Below are 25,442 nucleotides of genomic sequence, written 5' to 3' on the forward strand. Positions count from 1 at the left end.
TAGGTTATCCAAGGAGAACAGAGGCCACATCTGTTTTGGTCCAACACTGTGCCCATGTTCCTCTTTGCTCTTCCCTGGTGCCTTTGGGGATCCCATTAGATTTTGGATAATTTCCTAGAGTTTTTATTTTTTCTTCCCTGACATAATGATTCTCATTCCTATGGGGAGGTGCTTCATTTAGTTAAGTCCTGATTTAACCCACTCAAATCTAAATCATTCTCTGCAGAAACTATAATACATATTTTTCTGTCACAACACATCATGTGCAGGTTTCACCTTTCTGACCAAACTTCTGGCTCCTGGAGTTCCTTATCCACTGTGTTCTTGAAACTTTGAAGTAAGGGCTTCCCCATATCCTTTCTGGATACTGTCTTGCAGAAAGACTAGGAAAGACTGTTCTTAGCGGACTTGCTATGTCTGGGGATGACAAATCCAAAGTCTGAAAAAATTCTCCGTCTCAGTAGATGCCTTAGGCTCACCCTCGTAAGAGGCCCTGAGCTAGAACCACCCAACTCAGCTTGAAGCAGTGGGGAGAGGTGGGTTGGATTCAGAGAAACTGGAACTTCTAACTTCTGGACTGTTCTGATGGCTTTGGGGGCAACTAGACAGACTATGAGAAACTAGGACATTTAGGGGAAAGTTCCAGAAATATGGTCCTATTAGTAGGTCCTAGTTATATTTAACGTAAATCAGTTATTTAGTTTTTATTTTATTTTTTAAAGATTTTATTTACTTACTCATGAGAGACACAGAGACAGAGAGAAAGAGATTGAGAGAGAGAGAGAGAGGCAGAGACACAGGCAGAGGGAGAAGCAGGCTCCATGCAGGGAGCCCAACGTGGGACTCGATCCCAGGACTCCAGGATCACGCCCTCGGCTGAAGATGGTGCTAAACCGCTGAGCCACCCAGGCTTCCCAGTTACTTAGTTTTTAAGATAACTATTTTATTGAAACTTGAATCAAAATTTAATTTAAAATCACCAAGTTGTACACCTTACATATACACAGTTACGTTTCAGTTCCCAACTCTACCTCGGTTCAGCTGGGGAACTTTTTAATAAAATTAAATTTTAAAAATTTACATTATCTCTGGGAGAAAAGATTACGAAGAACATTCTCTTTGAATGTTTTAAGTATGTAACATTTAATTATTTTTTGCAATGAACAAATAATGCTTTGTGACCAAAAAAGAATCATTTTAAAAGAAATACAATGGAAGAAAAGGTCTAACAAGACATTTTCTTAGAAAAAAAAAAAAAAAAGCAAGTAATTACCTTTATTTCCTTTAGAGCTCCCTATTTTGACAGACACACAGAGAGAGAGGCAGAGACACAGGCAGAGGGAGCAGGCGCCCTTGCAGGGAGCCCGATGTGGGACTCAATCCTGGGTCTCCAGGATCATACCCCGGCTGAAGGTGGCGCCAAACCGCTGGGCCATCGGGGCTGCCCTCTATTTTCTTAACCATCTCCATGACAGGAAGTTCTCTGGAGGAAGATAGCAGCCCCACCCCCAGCACAAGAATCCCCACACATCACCAGCTTTAGCCACAGTGGGCCCCAGTTCACACATGGATCTTGAGAACTCCACCCCTTTCCACACCAGTGGTAAGAGGCAGCGTCCTCTGGGGAGGAGACCAGGGTCTTCGATCTTTTTCTTGGGTGGTCGGTCCTGTGTTGAAAGCAGGGCTGATATGACAGCCTACAGACCTGTGCTGGGAGTGGAGTGTGATCATCTGACTAGCAGGAGACCTTAATTTCAAAGAGGTACTGAACTCCAGTTGGAGCACAGCAGGGAATTTCCATCATCCACTGGTGTCCCAGCCACAGCTGAGTGTACTAGGCTGTTTTGAATTCTGGTGTGCTAGCTTTTTAGCTAAAGCACACTCCATGGTGTGGCTCATGAAGACCTTTGTTGACAATAATAGCACCTTTCTTCTTTCCTTCGTGTAGCCTGTACTGAGCATTTGAAGGGAACCCGGGAGATCCAGCCACCTTGGGTATATGGAGGGGAGCCTTCTCAGTTGGGAATCAAGAGAACAGACCCAACAAAGCATCCATCCCAGCCCAAGGGAGAAGCAGGCGGCGGCGGGGGGCGGGGGGTGGCCTGGGCACGCTCCTGTCTCTTACTTCAGAGAAGAGGTTGTTAACCTCATTGTTCGTCTGCTATAAATTCTCAGAAGTCAGTACAATTTTTTGTACTCAGACTGTAAGTGCTCATTGCAAAGCCAAACGACACCGCTAGGGGGCTGCTGCTTTAGATCCACAGTGCCCCTGATCTTGGCAGGAGCCCAAGCGGCCAATAATGGACTTCACAGATTCAGACACGTCCATGGTCACTTACATTAGGTGACCACCACATCCCTTTCTGTGGAAATGTGGTTTGACTGCAGAGCTCCCCTGCTGAAATAACTGACACATAGGACAACTTCTAGAGTTATCTGTCACCACCGGGATCTGTGGGACACAATCGGGGAGGCCATAGGCTGGCATGACGTTTACCTGGTGCCACCAGAATGGATGGGTGGATGAGTGGTTAAAGTAGTGAAATACTTCTGGACTGGTTGGTGAGCAGCTGCTGTTCCGTGTCCCAGAGTGCCCTGCCAGCCTCCTGGGCCACCCCAGCGACTCCCTTCTGACTCTCAGGTGCTTCCTAGAGTCCAGCATCCAATTGCCATCGCCTGGCCCTACAGGAGGCTTCTGGATCTCCAGATGAGACCAGCATCTGTCCTAATGGGTCAGTGTTTAGGTTCCAATTGTAAAGTGTAATATCCTCCTTACTTTTATACTCTCTCAGTGCCTGAGCTCTTAAAGGGCAGCTGGGCAGCGTAGCTCAGTACAGCGAGAGCTGGAAACAGCTGGATTCAGGTCCTGGTTCTGCTGCATACTGGCTGTGCTGTGCCTCTGTTTCCTCCTCTATAAGCTTCAAGGAGGAGAAAGTGCTTTGTAAACCATAAAGTGCCTACATGTGCAAGTTATTTTTTTTATTATGATGATGTATCAGGAGTCCTTTGACCAACACAGGGCCACACCCTCAAATCCAGCTCTGCTCCCCCTGCAGGTAACCCTTTCTACAGTTACCTCAAGCTTCGACGCCAGGACACCCCTTCTTAGGGGTCACTAGCCTTGGCCCTTTGGGGCAGCTTCCTCAGCTGCCCGCCTCCTGCACATATAGCTGCGTGGCCGGGAGAGCCCAAGGTCTATCCAAACTTCTCAGAATTTCCTTCTTGCCCTGCCTCCATCCCCACCGCTTGAATATTAGGGTATTTTTTAAAAATATTTTAAAGCTCCTGTTTTTTTCATCTTCTATCCAGGTTTGTAAAATAACTTGGGGGTGTTCTCCTTATAAAAGTACCATATGCTCATGATGGAACATTTGAAAAACTACAAATTGAATTTAATAACAAATAGAACATACTTCATAATCTTACCGTACACATAATATTTCATAATGTGCTTTTTTTGTTAAAGACTTGTTTATTTTAGAGAAAGCGAGAAAGAGAGCATATGTGCAGGGGGAAGGGCAGACAGAGAGGGAGAAAAATCTCCAGCAGACTCCCCAGAGAGCCTGGAGCCCCAGTCAGGCTCAATCCCAGGACACTGAGATCATACCCTGAGCCAAAATCAAGGGTCAGCTCCCTAACCAACTGCAACACCCAGACGACCCTCATAACCTTGGCTTTTTTTTTTTTTTTTTTTTAGAAAAGGTATGATCATTAATTACTTTTCTATACTTCACCTTTCCCTGCTGTATTGTATGTCATAGTTTATTCAATCTATCCCCAGCAGTGAGTGTGCATTTTATTTCCATGGCTTTTCTTTGCAGAGCAAACAGGTAACATTTGAATTTTCAACATAGGGATTCCAGATGGTGAAGGTGTAAGGACAGGGCGTTCAACCTTGTTCAGATCAGGAACTTGCTGAAAGAAGATCCACGGGTGACGCTTCACAGGTACCAGAGCTGGGATATACCTCAGAATGTTCCAGAACCTTAGACCAGCGTTAGGGAACCTCCAGACGGGAGGCCAAGCAGCTTCCCTGCCCAAGAGAAGAGTTCTCAAGCTGGAGAGGGAAGAAGCAGCCACGACAGTGATATGATGGAAGTGACCAAAACTCCAGGCCAGGTGAGTGTCTTGTTCCAAGTTAGAAAAGTTGTACAGCAGAGACCCCATACATGTAGCGTATGTGGTCACAGCTTCTGGGCAGACCCAACTCTCATTCAGCATCAGCCTGCCAGGAGAGGACCCTCCTGATCACCAAGAACCTGGCGGTCAGGCCCACCTGCAAGACCAGGTCAGAGGGGCAGCAGTCTGGTGAGACAGGCAGAGGGGCAGGAGGGACATAGCTAGAGACACAGCAGGGAGGGCTCCTTCAGGAGGCCTCATCCGAGACAAGGGCCCTGGTGTGGCCTTGCAGCTGGTTGGAGTTGTGCTCCCCCGGAGTGCAAAGCCACAGGGAGCTGGCTCATCACCCAGCCACACCACTATCAGCTGAGCTGCTCAGCCTCCACTTTGAGTCCCCTCTTTGGCCACTTTTGTGTCGCATCTGCCTTTAAAGACAAAAACAATGCATTTATTCTTTTAGCAACAAAAGTAATTCATGTCGTTAACAGTTTTAAAATACACCTAAACAAAATGAAAAAAATTAGTCATCTGTTCAGAATCACTGGTAACATTGTCTTTCTCATATCTGTTTCTAAGCATGTATGCACATTTTCTCCGTTATTCAGATTTCTCTAAAAGCAGCAGCAGCAAGCCGAGTGGGGACCCTCCTGGGGTCCCTCCTGGGGTCCGCAGCCACCCTGGCTCTCAGGGCGGGAAGCAGTGAACACAGTGGCAATACCGTTCTCGGCCACAAGAGGGGGGTGTTTGCTCACACACACCTGTACCCAAGCTGCCTGTTTTCTGCTCTAGTCCGGGATTGGCAGCTCCATCCAAGGCCCGAAATGAGCCCTTGCTTCATTGCTCCTTCTGCTCACTCCCTCTCTTGGAAACCTTCTTGGTGCACAAGGGGAAAAAAGACCATGCCTGCCTGAACTGAGGAGCCCTTGGACAGATCTCTCCTCTCCTCACTGTGGCAGCCTTGGGCTTCCTAGGGAAGGGATAAGCCACAAACCTGCTTGGGTCATCCCCAGACTTAACTCTCCTCACGGCTTTCCATTGTTCTCAGGGTGCATTCTGGGCTCTGTGCCTCCCCATCTGCGCTGTTCCCTCGCAGACGCTAGGCTGTCAGGCGGCCCCTCTCCCTCTGCTCCATCACCAGCAGACCTTCCTGCACGTTCTCTGTGCAACAGGCAGAGCCTTCCTCTTTCGAGTCTTAGCCAACAGGTTACTTCTTCCCGAAAGTCACTCTCAACCCTGTGAATCTGGGTTATGAGATTCTCCTCTGTGCTTTCACAGGGCCCAGTACTTCCCCTTTCAAATCACATAGCCTGATACTGTCTGCCTCCTTCTAGAATGGAAGTTCCATGAGAGCACAGACCATATCAGTCTTACTCACATCCCCAGCAGTGAAGTACAGTGCCTGGTGCTCTGCAGGGCTCAATATAGACTTGTTGAGTTGAGCCGATGAAGGAGGGAGAGTCTGAGCCCTTCCGCATTGCCTGAGGTAGAGTGTAGAAGCCAGTCTACTTCCCTCCTTCCATTCCCCCTTCCATCTCCCTCCCTCCCTCCCTTCCTTCCTTCCTGCCTTCCTTCCTTCCTTCCCTCTAATCTTCCTTCCATCCCTCCTTCCATCCCCCTCCATCCTCCTTCCATCTCCCTCCCATCCCCTTTCCCCTCCCATTCCCTTCCATCCTCCCTCCCATCCCCTTCCATCCCCCCCTTCCATCCTTCCTTCCATCCGCCTTTCATCTTCCTTCTATCCCCTGCTCCCCCAGATCACCAGATGCCTTCCATTTTTCCCTTGCTTCTCTGGAAACAGCCTGAGCATGAGCACTGCTGAAGGGCCAATTGCCTCCCTGTGGTGGTGGGAAGGCCACTGCACGAGGAGTGAGATGACCAAGCCTCAGGCTCTGGCTCTGCCACTGACTAGCTGTGCCCATGCCTTATGCTCTTGATTTACAAGGTGGCACTAACGGGCACCAGGCTTGTGGGGTCCCTCCAGGAATGATACGCTTGCCTGACACATGGCAGCAGGTCAGGAGATCAGACTTCTTCTCTCGTTCCCCAGTGCTCTCCCCTGAAAGAGCCTCCTCCCCAGACTGTGGGACACAGACTCGCTCCCCTGCCATCTCAGAGGCGCTGCCATTTTCCTGGTTCCCTTCTCTTCTCCCCATGGTCCCCCGGGCCACTTGTTGCCTGTACCTCCTCCTCCCCTGTCCTTTGCCCCCACCACATAACAGTGCCAGGGACAGAGCTGAAGAGATGCTGAAAGGGCACTTGTGGAACAGTTGAACAAATGACTGAGCCAGTCAGAGCAGCCTCCCCTGGGCCGTGTTCACCAGCGTGGAACATGTCATGGCAGTCACCGGCCTTTCAGACAGGAGACAGGCAGGGCCTATGTGAAGGCACGGGTGCCAGCTCACCCTCAGGAGGCCAAGGCAGGAACAAGAAGGGTGACCCCAGACTTTACTGAAGACTGACAAAGAAGGAGGAGGGATGATGTTCCCATTCTGTTCTTCTGCTCAGTCACTATGGACCCAGGGACCCCAGGAACCACACTAACTTGGCTGTCACCTGAGCAGAAGGTCCTACAGGGCATCTGCTTTCCTCACAGCCAGTCTGTTCAAGTTTGGCAAAATCCTTCCCTAGAATCTGTTCGTTTTTCTGCGGTAGGACCATCTTCTATCCCGTGTACTCAGGCCCATGTGGCACACACACACACCCCCCCATGAGCTCCCTCATTCATCGGAGCCTCAGCCCTCTCCCCCATCAGGATCTTGGGAAGATGAATGAGGGCTGATTTCTTCTCAAATGATCACCGCCCTCAATTCATTCTGTTTACAAGGTTGAGCTCCTGCATTGAATGGCTTATCTGCTGTTGGGCGAGGTCTGGTGCCTCACTGAGGATGTCACCTTCATCCACGTGGTCCGGCTGACGTGGCTTGTGTTCTTTATGCGGCCCACACCCCTCCCCATGACCTTCTCATCTCTGAATGCTGCTTGTCTCCTCCTAAAGATTTTCCAATGTCTGTGCCATTCACAGGGAATCTCTCTAGGATGCAGCAGGAAATGAAGGGAAACTTTTCCTCATTCATAATATTCAAAGATTTCCTCTGTATGAACTCTTTGATATCTTGCCAGAATTCTGTCCACACTTGTGGCCACATGTACCGTGCCAGTGGAGTGAGGTTTGGCCTTAGAGTCAGCAGAAAGTCTTGATCCCAGCGTCCATGGAGCAGCCGTCCTCCTGGGGTGGCCCCCATGGTTCTCCTGGGGGCTGGAAGGCTGGGCACTTATGGGCTGTTCTTGGTCCTGGCCTCACAGTGTGATGACCTCATATGAAACAAGGAGTATCACAAGTCCCCAATTCCAAGCAGCAAAGCTGTGTGACTGCTTTAACAGTTTTAAAATACACCTGACCTCCCAGCCCCTGGCTGTCTCCTCCTGTGATGGCACAGAGGAGAAGAAGGTATTACTTTTACAAGGCTGTGAGGAGTGAGCTATTTCCCAGCGCCCGTGGTCATTGCCAATGTCACAGGCCCCCTCTGGAATGCAGGCCCCCCATCCCTGCTCCGAATTTGCCCCCCCCCCCCCGCCCCCCAGCCTGGCCTGAAGCCTACCTCTTCCCTAAAGCCTTCCTGGGACTTTGTAGGCCTGAGGGTGGACTCTCCACTCTGTGCTTCATCTTTTTTTTTTTTTTTTTTTTTTTTTTAAGATTTTATTTCTTCATGAGAGACACAGAGAGAGAGGCAGAGAAGCAGACAGAGGGAGAAGCAGGCTCCCTGTAGGGAGTGCGATGTGGGACTCAATCCCAGGACCCCGGGATCATGCCCTGAGCCAAAGGCAGACGCTCAATCCTGAGCCACCCAGGTGTCCCCCACTCGGTGCTTCTATGAGAGTTCACAGCCCACGAAACCCCTTAGTGCTCACGCGACATTCTAGGCTTTCATGACATTTCTGTGCCTTCTTCTCAAACAGACTTAAAGGCAGCTCTTTGAGGAAGACTCACATCCTGTCCTCGGTATTCTCCATGACCCCTCTGAGCACCACAGGATTCGGGTCGGAGATGGGGCTGTGGCTGTGGCCACTGCAGTGGAAGCAGCCGCCAGACTTGTGGTTCAGCAAGGCTGTGGGCGGAGATGTGCCCGTGACTGAAGATGTGGCCTGCCTTCTCGGGGATGGTTGCCGTGCCCTTCCAGGTCACACAGGAAGAAGGTGATCTCGTCCTTGTTGCCACCCCTTGTCCCCACCCCCAACCCCCTGCCAATGCCAGCCTGGCCACCCAGATTCTCCCTGCTGCCAGCTGCAGCCCCAGCAGCAGCAGCAGCAGTGAGCATGGGGCTAATCCTGGGAGTGGCAGGCAAGCAGCTGGTGGTATTGCACAGCTGTCCGTGCAGTGTCCTGATTAAGTCTGGCTGGCGTAGGGACTCCCCTCGGCATGAACTTAACAACTCTTTGAGGGCAAGGCCTGTGTCTGAAGCATCTCTGTGTTCACAGTGACTGGCTTAGTGTCTGGCAAAGAGCAATGAAGTATACACCTGGCGTGCAGTAGGGGGGTGCCTCTGTAGTTACCAGCAGCCAGGGAGTTCATGGCGGGATTGGGAGAACAGATGTTAGTGACTGTCCTCAAGTGTCCCCCTGAGCCCTACACTCCCCAGTGAGTGCATCCTCCCCTTGGTATGTGGCCAAGTCCAGTCCAAATGCACACGACGCCCTCTTGTGTTTTGTAAGCTGCAGAATCCCTGTCTTCTCCCCCTCCCCCTCACCGCGAAGAGGGGGCGCCCAGGGTTTTATATAGCCTTGGAAAGCTCTCTGCTGCTTTCTTTTAAAGCAAGTTAAAAATGTTCTTGGCCAGATAGTAGGAGCCGGTCCCGAGGGCTGGTGCTGCCCGTAGAAGCACATCTCCTAGGAGCTGGGGGCTGCTTTCCAGTGGTGGAGATGTGATTAGGTCATCGAGGGTTAAGGAGAGAAAGAAGGGCAGGACCCTTGCCAGTGGCCTGTTTGTCTGCTTACCAGGAGCTCACGCAATTGTCTTTGGGCAGAAGCACAGCTGACCACCAGGTGTCTGTGCTCTGGGCTTGGAAGTTTGTAGCTGGAGTGTCATTTACAGCGGGTCTCCAGAATGCTCTCTCAGATGACTCCCCTAATGACCATCCGGAGACCTGACTGAATGGGAATTAATGCAAACAGGGAGAGGAGATCGAGATAATCAAGTGAAGGTGTCGGGGGAGCAGGGTGCTAGAGGGGCAGGTGGCTCTAAGCTTGGCTCTCCCAGGGAACTGGTGAAGGCTCTTCGTAAGAAGCGACTCCAAAGGCTTCTAGAAAATTGCTTAAGAAACTCGGTGTAGAAGGGAAGCTGTAAAGGGCTTTGTGATATGTAAAGGTGTACCCCCTGTCCCCACTAGTCCCTCGTGGAGGACACCAGTAGAGCTCCCCATCCAGAACAGCCATGACATGCCCTTTGATGCTCGCTGAGCAGCCGGGCCTCACTGGGCCTCTGAGCCCACTCAGCACATGTGTGAGGCTCTGACCAGAACAGCCTACCACCCTGCATCTGGTGCCTGTGTGGCCAAGGGCTTCACATGCAGCACCCCTTTGTCTCCCCCACCACAGCCCCGGGAAGTAGGATCTTCCTATCCTCATGTTCATTTTAAGAAAATAAGACTTAGAGAGGTTAAATAACTGGCCCAAGGGCATACAACGAATAAGTGGAGGAGCAGGGTTGCTAATCCAGATTTGCCCATCACTCGGGCTTTAAGATGCTACTTCTCCCCTTGCAGGATTTTTCCTAGCATCGCCGGAATCCCCAGTCCACTCTGTGTCTCGGTTGTATGGCCACATTGAAATGGTTCTCCTTCCACAATCCCTTCTGCAGCCTGTTGGAGCCATGCTATGGTTTCTAAGAGACCAAGTCAAGTAGGCGCTGAAGGTCCCGATCCCCAGGGCAGCCATGATCATGAGAGACATCACCCTGTCTCCCAGCACTCACTGGAGTGTCTGCTGCGGGAATTTGGGGAGGGTCTTGAGTCATGGCAGATGCAAGAAGCTGTGATGTCTGCTCTCAATTCTGTGAGTCAGGTAATCTGACAGAGCAAGGTGGGGACGATTTCTTTCTGCTCCGCCGCATCTGGGGCTCAACCTGAGAGGCCCCAATGGCTGGATTCAGCTAAGGGACTGTGGCCATGGCACAGGGGCCTTGGTTCTGTCTGCCAACTGGATCCCTCCCCTCTTCTTCACATGGCATCCACTGAAATGGGGTGGAAATGTCCAAAATGGCTTTTTCACTTGTGTGTCTGGTGCCTCCATGTTCTCCCTTACGGCCTCTCTGTTCATGAAGTAACTTCATCTCCTTACATTGTTGCTCTGGGCTCTACAAAGCCCCTGCCCACGCTCTTCCTCATGCCACAGTACCTGTCCTGCCCCGAGCCCCTTCTGTGGTGAGCTGCCACCTTTGGCCTCTGCTACCAGGGGGCTGTGTTGTGTCACGTGACCCTGCCCCTTGGTCCCTCCCCACCACGGGTCACTGGACCAAGATCCACTATAGGCTGGCCAGTGGCTTCTGAAGTCACTTGACTGGCTCAAAAATAGAAGGAAAGCCGGTCAGACCAGTCGGATTCCCCTTTGGGGAAATGTGAACCAAAAACTCAGACCATATCGTCACAGTGCATGTGTGACAGGATAGTGTTAGGGCACCTAGGGCCTGCATGGACCGAGGTGCTGGCCAGAATGAGACTAAAGAAGGAACTTAGAGAAGGAAAGCCATGACATGGAAAGAACTCAGAGTGGAGGGAACCATGAGCCTGTTGTGGGCGAAGGGAAAAAGGACGGCCGAGCAGAACTGGGCCCCATGGAAGGCCAAGGGTAGAGCCTATCCCAGAGGTGCCCTCAGGTCCCATAGCTCCAGGGCCCACCTGGCCCCTGTGAGTCACTGTGGCCAGCTCCTTCCTTATTTCCCTGGCCGTCATTTGGCTTAGAGGTGGCCATGCGAGTTCATTCTGCCAATAAAAACTAGAAGGAAATGGGTTGGAGGACCTTCTGGGAAGAATTTTGCTTTTTGATTAAAGGAAGGATGGCCTGGCCCTTCTTCTTTCTGCTTTGAACATGGATGTTTGAGGATGTGATACTTTAGAGCAGTAGCAGCCATATTGGGACCATGAGGCAACAAGACCAAGGGAAGAAGCCAACATACCAAGGTTGGCCAAGCAGACGGACAAAAAGAGCCTGGGTCCTAGATGACATCGTTGAGCCACTATACCTATCCTGGAACCAGCTACTTCCAGTTTTATTGATACCTTAATTAAATGTCTTATTTTCTAAGCAGATTTCTGCTATTTGAAGTCGAAGATGTTCTTAGCCAGTGTAGCCCTCCTCTGAACCTTTTGGTCATCATTTTCTTAGAGCCCCATGGCTCTTGGTTTAGATCCAAATGGGAAATCACCCCAAATTTAGACAGTGGAATCTTACTTGCGTGGTAGGAAATACAAGTCAAGATTTCTAACAGCCTACAGAGCAAGTTCAACACTTAGTCCCAACTCCCAGAGCCTGTTGCACACAAGAAGAGGTAGCCTCAGGAACGTTCTAGGTATGTGAGCATGAGCCTTCTAAAATGGGGCTCAGTGATGAATTTTGGGACACACAAGTGCCATAGGGGCAGAAGGGAAGAGCCTAAGCATGGGCCAGAAAGCCATGGAAAGCACATGGAAGGAGCAGCAAGCTGGAATGGACAGCTGGCAGGTGGGTGGGCAACACTTCTACAGGAGGCCAAGGTCCACAGCAAGATTTTAGAATTGCTGAGTACTGGCTGGAAGGAGTTTATGGCAACTGGAACTAAACTGGTGGAAAACTGGGCCTTCTACTTACCTCTCTAGTCAGGCTTCGTGACATTTTAGATCCTTATTAGATTCCTAACAGGGACCAAATCGAGGCCATTCCCTGTGTGGGGACACTCCCATGTTCTTCATGTTCTTCATTCTTTGTCTCTTCTCCACCTCTCCCTTTTTCTCCACCATTTCTTCCTGTCTTCTCAGCAAAGCTAGGAGCCAGAAATGCACAAGATCTGAATCTCTTCTCCCTCAATTGGAGAGGAAAGATAGTGGGAGACAAGGGTGTCTTATGGACTTCGAATGCGAGTCTGGGGATAATCCTAGTTGGCTTGGGAGGTGGAAAAGGCATAGATTAAGCTGTCTTCTGCCCCAACCTTGATCAAGCAAGGGGGATGGGGGTGCTTCCTCAGCATTACACAAAGTGTGCAGTCTTCCCTTCCCTTGTGCAATGAGATGTTGAACTCGGAAACTCTAGATCTTCTCTTTTGATTTCTAGTTTCACACACATGGCACAGATAAACTGGCATCCTCCTAATGCATCCTGCCAATATTTCATTGCATCTAGAATTTGAGAAAAGTCTCAGCCACCTACTTCCCATCCCCACATCATCAGTAGTAGAGGCATGTGTCCCATAGAAGTTCATCAGATAAATGGGATCTAAACACGATGTGATATAGTGACCCTGGAGTTTGTAACCAGCAAACTCCACAGCTAAGCCTCTCCCCTCGGTGCAGCCCCTGTGCACCCTGCATATCTTAGGAGTCCTGCCCCAAAGCTAAAACCAGGCTAACCCCGACGCTTGCCCACTGTGTTCCTTCATTCATTCAGCAGAAGTGTACTGAACACCTAGTAGAATTACAAGCTAAGCTTACAAAGAACAATACTATTAGGAAGATAAGTCGTTAAAGGCACACACCCAGTTTCTTATCTAATCAAACGAAAGAATGAGAACTTTGGGGTGGAAGAAGCAGAAAGGGGGTAACCGCCTACTTTATGTGACTAATGCTTTACCGTGATGCTTAATACACCCTGAGTTCCCCCTACCCCCACAGTTGGCCAGTATACCAAGAAGGTTTCTCTGGAATCCAAGAAGGAGAACTGAAGGCTTTTCCTCCTCCCTTGGTAATCAAGGGTTTGTTTTTGTTTTTTTTTTCCTCCAGTATGAATTGGCCTGATTACAGATTAAATGTCCTTTCATAGTCTATACAACATGAGAGTGTCTTTCCCGTGACCTCTTCAACAGCAACACTGTCCCCAGATGATTTTCCATGTTGATTATGTTCACAGGCTTCTCTTGAGGGTGAATGACGTCACATTCAATCTACTCCCTGCTTCCCCTAGATAGTTCTCCATATTCATTACCTAAGACTGGCTCAAGTCGCAACGAAATTAGCTGCCATTATCTGAGGCTGGAACCTGGATTGTAGGTTCTTCTTACCCATTATGCTTGCAGAGCCTCTCTCTGTTCTGAAATCCCAGATGTCTAATTAGTTGTGCGCACTGCCTGAAAGCAGTTTCGCATCCATTACGTGCATGCGGTTTTTCTCCAGTGTGAATTCTCTGACGTTGAATGAGCTCTACCTTCCCAAAAGCCCTCACATTCATTGCATTTGTAGAGTTCCTGTCGCTTGCGAAGGAGTTGATGCCGTGCGGTGCTAGAGTGCTGGCAGGGGCTTCTCTGCCACAGATAAGGCTTCTCTCTAAGATGAATGTTTCAGTGTTCAGTAGGATGGAAGCCCTGGTGAAAGGTGCCTGTACTGATGATGGGGTTTCTCTCCAGGATGAGCACTGTAATAATAAGTCCTGAGTTCTAAGATTTGGCCACATTTATTTTGGGGATTTCTCACTTCTCAAAGGTACAGACAGAAGTGCAAATTATCCCCCATCTTCATCCCATTCACGGGATGGAGTCCCTCATGGTTCTCTGGGATGTCTCCCTAGTCACAGATCTCTCCACAGTGGGAGACCAAGTCGTCCTCCCATAAGGATCTCCTTACTGCTTTCACCTATGAGTCTATTGCTGCAGAAAGTTCCTGCTCTGGGCCAGCCTGCTCTGTGTCCCAGTCTCACCATATAAAATCCCAGCAAATGTAAATCCCAGCCATTTTGTCTCAAAGAACCAGAACATGTCCTGGATGGAGAATTTAAGATTTGGGGAGAAGGTTTAAGGGTCAGAGTGTCTTTAGGTCAATCTAGAATATGATGAGTGTGATAGATGGCTGGTTACTTATATTCTCGTTTTCTTTAATGTACCCTCTTTTGGTCACACTGAGAATGTACCCATTAAAAATACCTTCTCCAGTGACTGCGAGGGAGCACATAGGGACTTGCAAGGCGGCTGTTCCCCCTCTGTTCTTTGATCTGGATGCTGGTCAAATGGATGTGTTCACTTTGTGAAGATTCCTAAGTAGTGTGCATAGGACTTAACGCGCTTTCTATGAGACAAAGTTAAAAGTGAGTAACTTCCTACTGCTGAGCAGCCAGCAAATGAGATGTAAGCAAAACTAGGCCTCCATGAGAAGTCATTAAAGTGGGGGACTTCCAGAGCAGAAACTTTTTGCCTTTTCCCTGCCGGCCCCCTTTGGCCCCCTTCTTCTCGTGCATCCTGGCATCCTGGAGGTGATGCCTGAAGGCGCAGCAGCCATCCTGGGAGCATGTGGAGGAGAGCCACATGCAAAAGCTGGCACAGGGAGCCTAAGGAAGGTGTCCCTTGCCTGTGGCCTTGAACTTCTCACCTCTGGAACTCTTACTTGGTTTAATCTAGGCAATGAGAAGTGATACACGTTTAGGTTAGGCATCTTTCCCTGTGTTCATTGCCTCTTACATTTTAATTTTGTTCACCTTTTGCAAAAGTTCTGTTCATTGAATTGTATTGTCCCTTTGTGTGTCAGCTGCGTTGCAGCCATCCTTCCAAATTTGTTGTTTGTGGCTCGAGTTTGTGGGGGTTTTTAGGCCAAACAAATTACTACATTTTTATTTTATGGCTTCTGAATGTTGCACATTTATACTTTTCCCACTCTATAGAGCTGTTAAAACATTAATCTTTTTTTGCTGGTTCAGTATATTTGGTAGTTTCCTTGTTGTATGTTAAAATCTTGGATCCAAGTGGAATTTACCTTGAGATAAGGCCGGGGTGGGGGAGTGGGAGTGGTGAAGGTCTGGTTCTTCCCTACCCTCCCACCCTCTCTCAGCACCATCTGAGAAACAGCTACCTTGTCAGCTAGTGAAATGCCTCTGCGATTATGGGTTCAGTTCCCATTGGATTGTGGGTCTTTGAATTTCTATTTCATGTCTGTACCTTTTCCAATACTTAATTATTTTAACTAATTTTCTCTATAAGTTGTTTCTGTGTCTGATGAGGCTCCCACCTAATTGCTCTTTTCTAAAACTCACATGACGCTAAGGTGGGTAACTGGGGGTTGGTGATAGTCACTCAGAGATTGCTGTGATGTCAGAAACTGAACAGAGCCTTCTGGATACAGATAATATTCTAACAATATTCTTATTCAAAGCAACCTCCTCTATTCCTCTGCAATGTTTTCTTGGAGCCATTTGGTAAGCAAGACAGATTTTCTCGTAAGAATTATTCATATCCAGGGGCACCTGGGTGGCTTAGTCTATTAAGCACCTGCCTTTGGCTCAGGTCATGATCCTGGAGTCCCAGGATTGAGCCCCAAGTCAGGTTCCCTGCTCAGAGGGTAGTCAGCTTCTCCCTCTGCACCACCCCCCACCCTTGCTCATGTTCTCTCTCGCTTGCTCACTCTCTCAAATAAATAAATCTTTAAAAAAATAATTACTCATATCCAGAAACGTAGCATCAAACAAGTTCCAATTCTGACAAATATGTCATAAAAGCAAAACCATAAAACTGAGGATGGTCTTTAGTAATATAAAAGGGCAACCTTTTGCTTCAAGTCCTATGGGGACTCAAGATGATAATATCACAGGCCTCCGTGTGCTGTGAAGGCTACACAAAGCACAAAACATTGTCTGGTCTAAAAAGAGCCCTATCTGTGTCAAAAGAACAAATATTGCATTAACAAATGTGTTTCCCTTTTGGGAATTTAGGAGATTCATGAGGAAACGATGTATAAGATCCAGGTTTCTTTTTAAGATAAACTTTCCAGGGGATCCCTGGGTGGCTCAGCAGTTTAGCATCTGCCTTCGGTCCAGGACGTGATCCTGGAGACCCGGGATTGAATCCCACGTCGGGCTTCTGCACGGAGCCTGCTTCTCCCTCTGCCTGTGTCTCTCCCTTTTTCTCTCTCTGTCTCTCATGAATAAGTAAATAAAATTAAGATAAACTTTCCAGAGAAAGTGAAAGTGATTTGTTTCTTCTGATAAATTTCCCAGAAGCAAACAGAAGGATTCAGAAGAACTCCATTGCTCTTACAGCTGCATAGGATCTTTAGATTTTTCCTAAAAATGGCTATTATAGTATTTATTTTTTTAATTTTTTTTTAATTTTTATTTATTTATGATAGTTACAGAGAGAAAGAGAGGCAGAGACACAGGCAGAGGGAGAAGCAGGCTCCATGCACCGGGAGCCCGATGTGGGATTCGATCCTGGGTCTCCAGGATCACGCCCTGGGCCAAAGGCAGGCGCCAAACCGCTGCGCCACCCAGGGATCCCTATTATAGTATTTAAAGGCTGCATTAGGACATCAGTTTTGAGTGTGTGGAAGTATTAAGAGAAATAGTCTCTCAAATCATGCCTTTGATCTTTTCTTTGCCACATAAATGCTTCATATTGGTGTAATGAGCAAAATGAAATGTTTGGAAAAATATGGGTCCAGGATAGATTAATTCCTCCAGTAAGTCAGAATTTGTGAAAAATGATATGATGTAAGTGTAAGATAAAAAAAAGAAAAGAAAAGAAACTATATCAGCTGCACATAGTGACTTCTTTCAAAGAGCACAGCATGAGGTGGGGGTGAAAAGTCACTGCTTTTTACAGGAGAACCCTGATAATCCCCATCCCAGCCAGACGATGAAGGTCCACACCAACAGTGATCAGGCTTGTTGATGGTATATACCCTCAATAAAATGTGATGGCAATGGCCCTTTACCACTATTGTGGTCTTTGTCCCCAAAACTTACAATTCCAGTCTAATGAAGAGAAAACATCAGAGAATCCCAATTGAGGACCTTGTGCAAAATATCTGACTCCTCCAAACCGTCAAGGTAATCAAAAATAAGGAAAGTCAGAAAAAAGCTGTCACATCTGAAAGGAGCCTGAGAAGAAATGACAGCTAAATGGAATGCTGAATCCTGGATGGGATCTTAGAACACTTTGAAAAGGACATTAGGTAAAAACTAAGGAAATCTAGATCAATGGTAACTTTATTTAATAATATATTAATATTGGTTCATTAGTAATAACAAAAGTACCATAAGACATGTCAGTGGAGGAAACTGGGCATATGGGAACTCTAATATCTTCCAAACTTTTCTTAAAACTAAACTATTCTAAAATAAAAATTTTATTTAAAAATAAGCTAAAATCATCAAACTATTAGAAGAGGTTGATGGTGGTTACAGATAAGATGACATGGATGCAGTTCTCTTTTCTTCTTCCTACAGCTCAAACCCTGGACATAATGTCTAATGCAAATAGAAGATGATTCTGGAGGGTGGAGAGAACATCAAGAATTTTTTTTAAAGATTTTATTTATTCATGAGAGACACAGAGAGGCAGAGACACAGATAGGGGGAGAAGCAGGCTCCCTGTGGGGAGCCTGATGCAGGACTCTATCTCAGGACCCCGGGACCCTGACCTAAGCCAAAGGCAGATGCTTAGTCATTGAGCCACGTAGATTTCCCCAGCCCTTGTGGTTCTTACTATGATTTCAGGATGCACCTCAGCAAAACCATTGGAGAACTTTGAAGAACACAGTTTTTTACAAGTCCCAGAGGGTACATGGTGCACTTGAGGTCCTGGGTGGAGAGAGAGAGAAAGGACTTAGGGCTCTGCCTTTATTGAGGGTGGGGTACCTACAGTTTCACAGTACACTATTAGCAAATTTATGGCATAAAATCAGGAATTAGGGCACAGAAAGAAAGAAATGAGATCAAGTGGTCAGTTAATCTAGGTTACTTGGGGCTCTCTATAAGGAGAACTGGTGGGGGTAAACTGGTTCCTTACTAGTTGAAAACAACTGGCATCTATGCCATCCATCCACTCAGACATCCACTTAATTCAAGATTCATGTCTTTGAAATGGATGCCACAGCAATGAAAAGTTTAATGTCAAGAGAAGCACTCAAAACAAGTAAAAATGAAAATGGAATTATAAAAAATGTTCAGACAACCCAGAGAACATTCACCAAGATAGACTGTTTCCTGGATCATAAAACAAACTTCAGCAAATTCAAAAGAATTGAAATCATATCAAGTGTGAACTTTGACTGCAGTGGAATCAAACTAGAAATCAGTAATGGAAAGATAGCAGGAAATTCTCCAAACACGTGGACACACACATAATAATCCATGCGTCAAAAAGGAAGTCTCAAAGGAATGGATCATATTTAACTAGGTGAAAATGCAGCATATCAAAATTTGTGGGACACAGCCAAAACAGTCTGAGAGGAAAATTCATAGCACTAAATGTTCACAGAAGGGGCTCAAATCAATAAGTTATGGTACTACCATGAGAAACCAGAAAAGGAAAAGCAAAATAAGTCCAAATAAAACAGAAGGGAAGAAATAAAAGCCAAAATCATAAATGAAAGACCTAAGAACAACAGAAGGGCAAACAAAAAGCTGTTCTGTGAAAGATAAGTGAAATAGGTAAGCCTCTAGCAGGGCTAATAAAGAAAAGACAATGAAGACACAAATTACCAATATCAAGAAGAAATCTTTGGGTGGCCAAGAACTGGCAGATCTAGGACAAGGAAGAGCAGGCATGTGAGGATCCGGGCCAGAAGCCTCACACTGACTCTATTCCAGGTTCCATGATGTGCTGTAAATTCCTAAATCTAGGCTGGCCCACCAGGGAAAAGGAAGTCTCCAGAGAAGAGGCTAGTGGTGAGAATGACATTCCATATCCACCATTCAACTCTGATCTGCCAACAAAAGTGGCTGAACATGTGTCCAAGATTCAGCAGATCAGGGCATACAACAAGATAGTACTAGGTTAATGATCGGTCCCCGGATGATAGCCACTGAACATGCCCAGCAGTGCCATGATAATAATGCCTGTAGAGTAGCAGTGGAAATATCCCTCTTGTAGTATGTTTTAGGAGAATCAGTCCCCTTTCTCCCAGACGCAGGGCCTGTAGCAGAGCAATCTCCCCTGATTCTGTTATCCAGAAAACCTACAATAAAATATATACTCCTCACTAAAGCCACCCCACCCCTTAGATCTGCCCCTCACCTTGAAGAGAAGATCTGCAAAACTTTTTTAAACAATCTACTTAGTTCTACCCCTTGAGAGAAATCCCTGATTAATTCTTATCACCTCACCAGTGCCAGGGCTCAAAAACTGGGCACCTGTGCTGAGCACAGCACAGAGCAAACCATAGAGAGAATGGTATGGAGGGAAGCAGAGGACATCTATATGGATGATTTTCTAGCCACTGTCAACCCCGGTCAAAACAATCACCAGAACCTCCAGCGGTCACCTCCTCATTCAGGTTGTACCCAGCCAGGTCATTCCAAAGCAAACACATGTGAAAGACAAGCACAATACCCACCATTGAGAACATAGAGTTGATGATGGGCAACCGTAAATTTCCAGTGCTTAGGGAAAGAAGTCCCACCATCATCCCCATGACACCTGCCGCTCCCAACATTCCACTGTTAGTGTGACTAACACACTATGTGGATGAGGCCATAACCTAATCGGGCTATGGGGCTTAGCACCCAACACTGAGACATTGGTAAAATAACTCCATCTCCATAGATTCAATGTGGAAGACTAATAAAGGGGTTTAGAGTCCTACCTTGTGGCTATGTAGCAGGAAGCAGCTCTCATGGCCCACAGAGCCACGGATTGGCACGTCATCCACCACAAATTCAAAGCATGACAACCTTGGTGTCCTGGCACACATAGAAAAAGCCAGTCAGGAGTCAGAAGAGGCCTCCCCAGGCATATGATGAGAGCAGGGGTTTCTCAACCTTGGCACTACTGACATTTGGACCAGGTAATTCTTTGTTCTGGATGGGGCTATCTTGACATTGGTAGGATAGTTAGTAGCATCCCTGGCCCCTTCCCCCTAGATGCCAGTAGCACCTCACCAATTGCGACAAAAGTATCTCTAGACCTTGGCAAATGTCCCCTGAGGGACAAAATTGCTCCCTGTAGAGAACCACTGGGTTAGACATGGTATGTTGGAGGTCTCCAAGAAAAGCAAGTACAATCTGACAAAGTCAAGGCCTAGGGCGAGGAGAGAAGCCAGGTGTAAGAAGGCTGGGAGTACGCTAAGGGGAAAATCTTAAGAAAGGATTCACTTGGGGCTCCTGGGTGGCTAAGTGGTTGAGCATCTGCCTTTGGCTCAGGTTGTGATCCTGGGGTCCTGGAATTGAGTCTCGTGTCAGATTCCCCACGGGGAGCCTGCTTCTCCCTCTGCCTGGGTCTCTGCCTCTTTCTGTGTCTCTCATGAATAAATAAAATCTTAACCAAAAAAAGAAAAGGCTTCACTCAAGGAAAAGCATGACACGGGGAGGTTAGAGTGTACAAGAGCCAGTTAAGAAAGGGCCAAGAGGTAGGTATGAAAGGCAACAGGACTACATGGGAGTGATAGTTGGAATCTTATTACCAACAGAGAAGCTTGGAGTTAGGAGCCCTGGGCTCTGATATCAGCTCTGCAATTTTCTGTCCACGTCGCCCCGAAACAGGCACTTGTGAGCAGGAATGTTTCTTTGTTAGCTGAATCCACAGAACAATGCCTGCCCTGCCTGCCATACACAGCGGCCGGTAGTTAGAAATCACATCAGATGATTTCCATTAAGATGCTTTGAAAACAAAAGAAGCCGCAAGGAATAAAATACTGGCCATTCCTACAGACTCAGAAGACCTTAAAAGGAAAAGAAAGGAACATTGTAAATAACTCTACAGGTATAAATGCGACAACTTGGATGAAATGGACCAATTCCATGAAAGCTACAAACTACCCAAACTCCCTCAATGTGACACAGATGAGTTTAGAAGTCTTTTAACAATTTAAAAAACTGAACTCTTAGTTTTAAAAATACAGCCCCCTGTCTCAATGGTCATATAACTGATTTGATGATGCACTGGAAGGACTCACAGAACCCCATGTAAAGTTATACTCAAGGTTCGGATTTATTAGAGCAAACAACAGAATGCAGGAACAGCAGGAAAAAGATATAAGCAAAGGCTGGAGAGGTCAAATGCAGGCATGCTTTCTTATCTCTCTACGGGGATAACACAGACACACCTTCCCTGTGTGCCAACAGTGGGAGCAATGTGAGATGTCCTGGGCCAGGAAATACTGCTTGAGCCTTAGGGTCTAAAGATCTCAAACCGAGCTGGTTGCATACCTGCCATGCGAGCCAGCAGGCACCAGGGAACCATCATGAATCCTTATGTTTACCTTTTCTTTTTTTTAAAGATTATTCATTTATTTATTTGAAGGAGAGCGTGCAAGAGAGCATTGCACAGAGGGAAGGGGGAGAGGGAGGAGGAGAAACAGACTCCCCTCCCCCGCCCCAGCAGGGAGCCCCAATGTGGGATATGATCCCAGGACCATGGGATCTGCTTAACCTTCTGAGCCACCCAAGCTCACCCCCCTTTTAAATTTAAGTAATCGCTACCCCCCCCCCATATGGAGCTGGAACTCACAACCCTGAGATCAAGAGCCTCATGGTCTTACGGCCGAGCCAGCCAGGCGCCCCTCTTTATGTTTTAAACACACTGACACCCTGGCTCTTCTCAACCCACTGCTCTAGGCATGTAGAATAACATCTACCCGCCGCCCCCACAGCTGTGCAAATGTTCCAGGAGTTCTGACAGTCTGCCCAAAGGGTCATCACCATGGATACATAGATAAGTGAGAAACGGGTGACACAGAGCTGCCGTGTTCGCTTTTAGCTCGCATTCTCAAAATTGAGAAAATTGAGTTTTGAGAAACCCTGATCTGGACAAACAGTTCTCAGATGTGACATGGAAAGCAGGCTCCGTAAAGGGGGAAAAATCGCTAAATTTAATTTCTATCAAAATTAAAATTTTTGCTTTGCAAAAGACCCCATTAAGAGGATGAAAAAACTAGTTACAGATTGGGATGAAATATTTGTAAACCACATATCTGACGAAGGATTTATCTAGAAAATGCGAAGAACTCAGTAGTAAACAAACCCCCCCCCACCCCAGATAATCCAGTGAGAAAATGAACAAAATATATGAACAGACGCTTCACCAGAGGTTATAAAATGTTCAACATCCTTAGCCATTAGGAAAATGCAAATGAAGATAGCACTTAATCATCTATTAAGTGGCTAAAATGAAAACTGGATCTCTGCTACGTTTTCTATCTGCTTTTGCTAAATGCCTGGGGCACCGTCAAAAACAGAACCGCTTTCAGTGAAATTCCCCCTTGAGCGGTCTTGTACCCCCTCAAGGTGTAAATTGGGTCTCCTATTCGTCCGGACGCCTGGGCTTGGTTTACTGTCTCACAGGAATCTTGCCCCTTGTGCCAAAAGAACATAGATATATGTCTGGTGTCACCTTACCCTGAGCATGTGTGGTGCGGGGGTTGCGGGGGTGTCCCTCGGACTTCACACTGCTGTCCTTCTCCAGCTTCGAGGCCAGTGAGCAGAAATGCGGCTCAGTTTCACAGCAGCTCCCTGCAGAGTTTGGCAGAGGCCTTCAGGGCAAAAGCAGTCCTAAGAGTTCATTTACACACCAAACACCACAAAAGCAAGCACTGAAGCGAGTGGGGCGATATGCATCTAAAAAGCTTCTGCACCACCGAGGAAACCCATCAACAAAATAAAAAGGCAACCTATGGAATGGGAGAAAAGATTTGCAAATCATAATCCTGGTAACGGGTTCATCTCCAAAATATATAGGAAACTCCTAACACTCAATAGCAAAAAACTCCAATAATTGTGGAGTGGCCCAGGTCATGATTCCATGGTCCTGGGATGGAGCCCCTCGTCCTCGTTGTCGTACTCCCTGCTCAGTGGGAGTCTGCTTCTCCCTCTCCCTCTGCTGCTCCTCCTGCTCCTTCTCTCTCTCTCAAACTCCACAACAAATAATCCAATGAAAAATGGCAAAGGACCTGAATAGACATTTTTTCCAACAGGACATGCTATAAAAAGGTGCTCAACATTACTAATCAATCAGGGAAATGAAAACCCAAACCACAGTAAGACATCACCTCACACCTGTTAGAATGGCTATTACCAGGGTGCCCAGGTTATGCGTCCAACTCTTGATTTCATCTCAGGGCATGATCTCAAGCGCTGGGTGTTGAGCCTGCCGAGGATTGATTCTCCTTCTGCCCCTCCCCTCCTCAAAAGGAGGAGGAGAATAGCGATTATAAAAAAGACAACAGATAACAAGCTTAGCAAGGATGTGGAGAAAGGGAACCATCCTACTCTATTGGTGGGATTGCAAACTGGTGCAGCCACTATGGAAAGCAGTATGGCAGTTCCTCAAAAAATTAAAAATATGATCCAGCAATTCCACTTCTGGGTATTTATCTGAAAGAAATGAAAACATTAATTCGAAAAGATACTTGCACCCACATGTTCACTGCAGCATTATATACAATAGCCAAGGCATAGAAACAGCCCAAGTGTCCACTGATGGATAAATGGATAAAGAATATGCCACACATACAGAACATAAAGAACATGCACACACACACAGAAATATTATTCAACCATAAAGTGAAATAAGTCAGATAAAGACATATACCATTTGGTCTCATGTAGATGTGAAGTCTTTTTTAGAAAGATGTTTTATTACTTTTAAGTAATCTCTATATCCAGTGTGGGGCTTGAACTTCCAGACCCAGGATGGAGAGTCACATGCTCTACTGACCCCTATATATGAAATCTTTTTTAAAAATGAACTCAGAGATACCAAAAATAGGTTGGTCTGTGGCTATCAAAGGCAAAGGCAAAGGGGTAGACGAAATGGGTGAAGGGGGTCAAGAGGTACAAACTTCAAATTATAAATGAGTCCTGGGGATGCAATGTACAGCAGGAGACTACATTTAATAATGCTGTACTGCACGTTTGAAAGTTGTTAAGAGAGTAAATCTTAAAATTTCACATCACAAGAAGTTATAACTATACGTGATAATGGGTGTTAACTAGACTTGCTGTGGTGATTATTTCACAATATATACATAGATCATTATGTTGTACATTTGAAACAAATATGTTACATGTCAGTTATGCCTCAATTTTTTAAAAAAAGATTTTATTGACTTATTCATGAGAGACAGAGGCAGAGACACAGGCAGAGGGAGAAGGGACTCGATCCCGGTACTCCAGAATCATGCCTCTGGACCAAAGGCAGGCACTAAACCGCTAAGCCATCCAGAGATCCCATGCCTCAATTTTTCAAAAAGAGTTTTTTATGTTTTGTGTGTGTGTGTGTTTGCCACCTCTGAGTCCTTTGGTCTCCTAAATTATAGCCTGGTAATTCTTTGCTGTCTTGTTAGGTCTGTAAGCGCTTTTAAGATGTCTTATTGGACTTCTTTTTGAAAACTTTTATTTATTTATTCATGAGAGAGGCAGAGACATAGGCAGAGGGAGAAACAGGCTCCCTGTGGGGAGTGGGACTTCATCCCAGGACCCAGGATCATGCGCTGAGCCAAAGGCAGATGCTCACCACTGAGCCACCCAGGCGCGCCTCTTATTAGACTTTATCCAGCATTGTCAATTGTCCTTCCAGGAAAGTGGACCCAGATTACCTAGAAAGTAGAAATGTCCACAATGTACAAAAAACATCCTGTTCACTCTGCTCAAAACTCCCTTCTCCACTTGACTTGCTTTTCCTTGAAGACTCAGCCCAAGCAGGACCTCTACGAAAAGTTCCCCGTATCTTTTTTTTTTTTTAAGATTTATTTTATTTATTTATTCATGAGAGACACAAACTGAGAGGGGCAGAGACATAGGCAGAGGGAGAAGCAGGACCCTCACAAGGAGCCCAATGCAGGACTCAATCCCGGACCCCAGGATCAGACCGGAGCCAAAGGCAGGTGCCCAACCACTGAGCCACCCAGGCATCCCCAACCCCCACCCCCGTATCTTCTAAGCAGGCTTCCCCAAACACTGTGACAGTGCGCTTTGTACTGTCACAGCCTTTGTCATTCTGTGTTGTTGGTATGAGTGTCTAGAAGCACTGACTGGGTCTTTCATGAAACAAACTTTTTTGGAGTGCCTACGTGGATCATCATGCACTAGGCTTACGAATGTGAACTCTAGTCCATGACACCTCAAGGAAGTCAGCTGTTTATGAGTGAGTGTGATGTGAGCTTTGGAAGCTGGAGGTAGAAGAGGCTGAGGAGGGGCCCCTCAGTGGCTCAGGTCATGATCTTCTG

At 47.0% G+C, this 25,442-nt stretch overlaps 1 long non-coding RNA gene across 4 annotated transcripts; it reads right to left on the bottom strand.

The window, feature by feature from the left end:
• Positions 1-1,139: 1,139 nt before the first annotated feature.
• On the bottom strand, positions 1,140-23,395 carry LOC111096204. Of its 4 annotated transcripts, none has more exons than XR_005360559.1 (5): positions 23,291-23,395; positions 22,615-22,728; positions 19,866-19,962; positions 11,959-12,130; positions 1,140-4,544 (listed from the first exon to the last, which is right to left on the bottom strand). It is a non-coding gene; the product is annotated as an uncharacterized LOC111096204 (long non-coding RNA). The 4 variants fall into 4 exon arrangements; XR_005360558.1 differs by having other exon boundaries at positions 23,272-23,389; XR_005360557.1 differs by having other exon boundaries at positions 22,615-22,748; positions 23,272-23,382.
• Positions 23,396-25,442: the final 2,047 nt, after the last annotated feature.

This window comes from Canis lupus, chromosome 6 (genome assembly GCF_011100685.1).
Source record: "Canis lupus familiaris isolate Mischka breed German Shepherd chromosome 6, alternate assembly UU_Cfam_GSD_1.0, whole genome shotgun sequence".
NCBI lineage: Eukaryota > Metazoa > Chordata > Mammalia > Carnivora > Canidae > Canis > Canis lupus.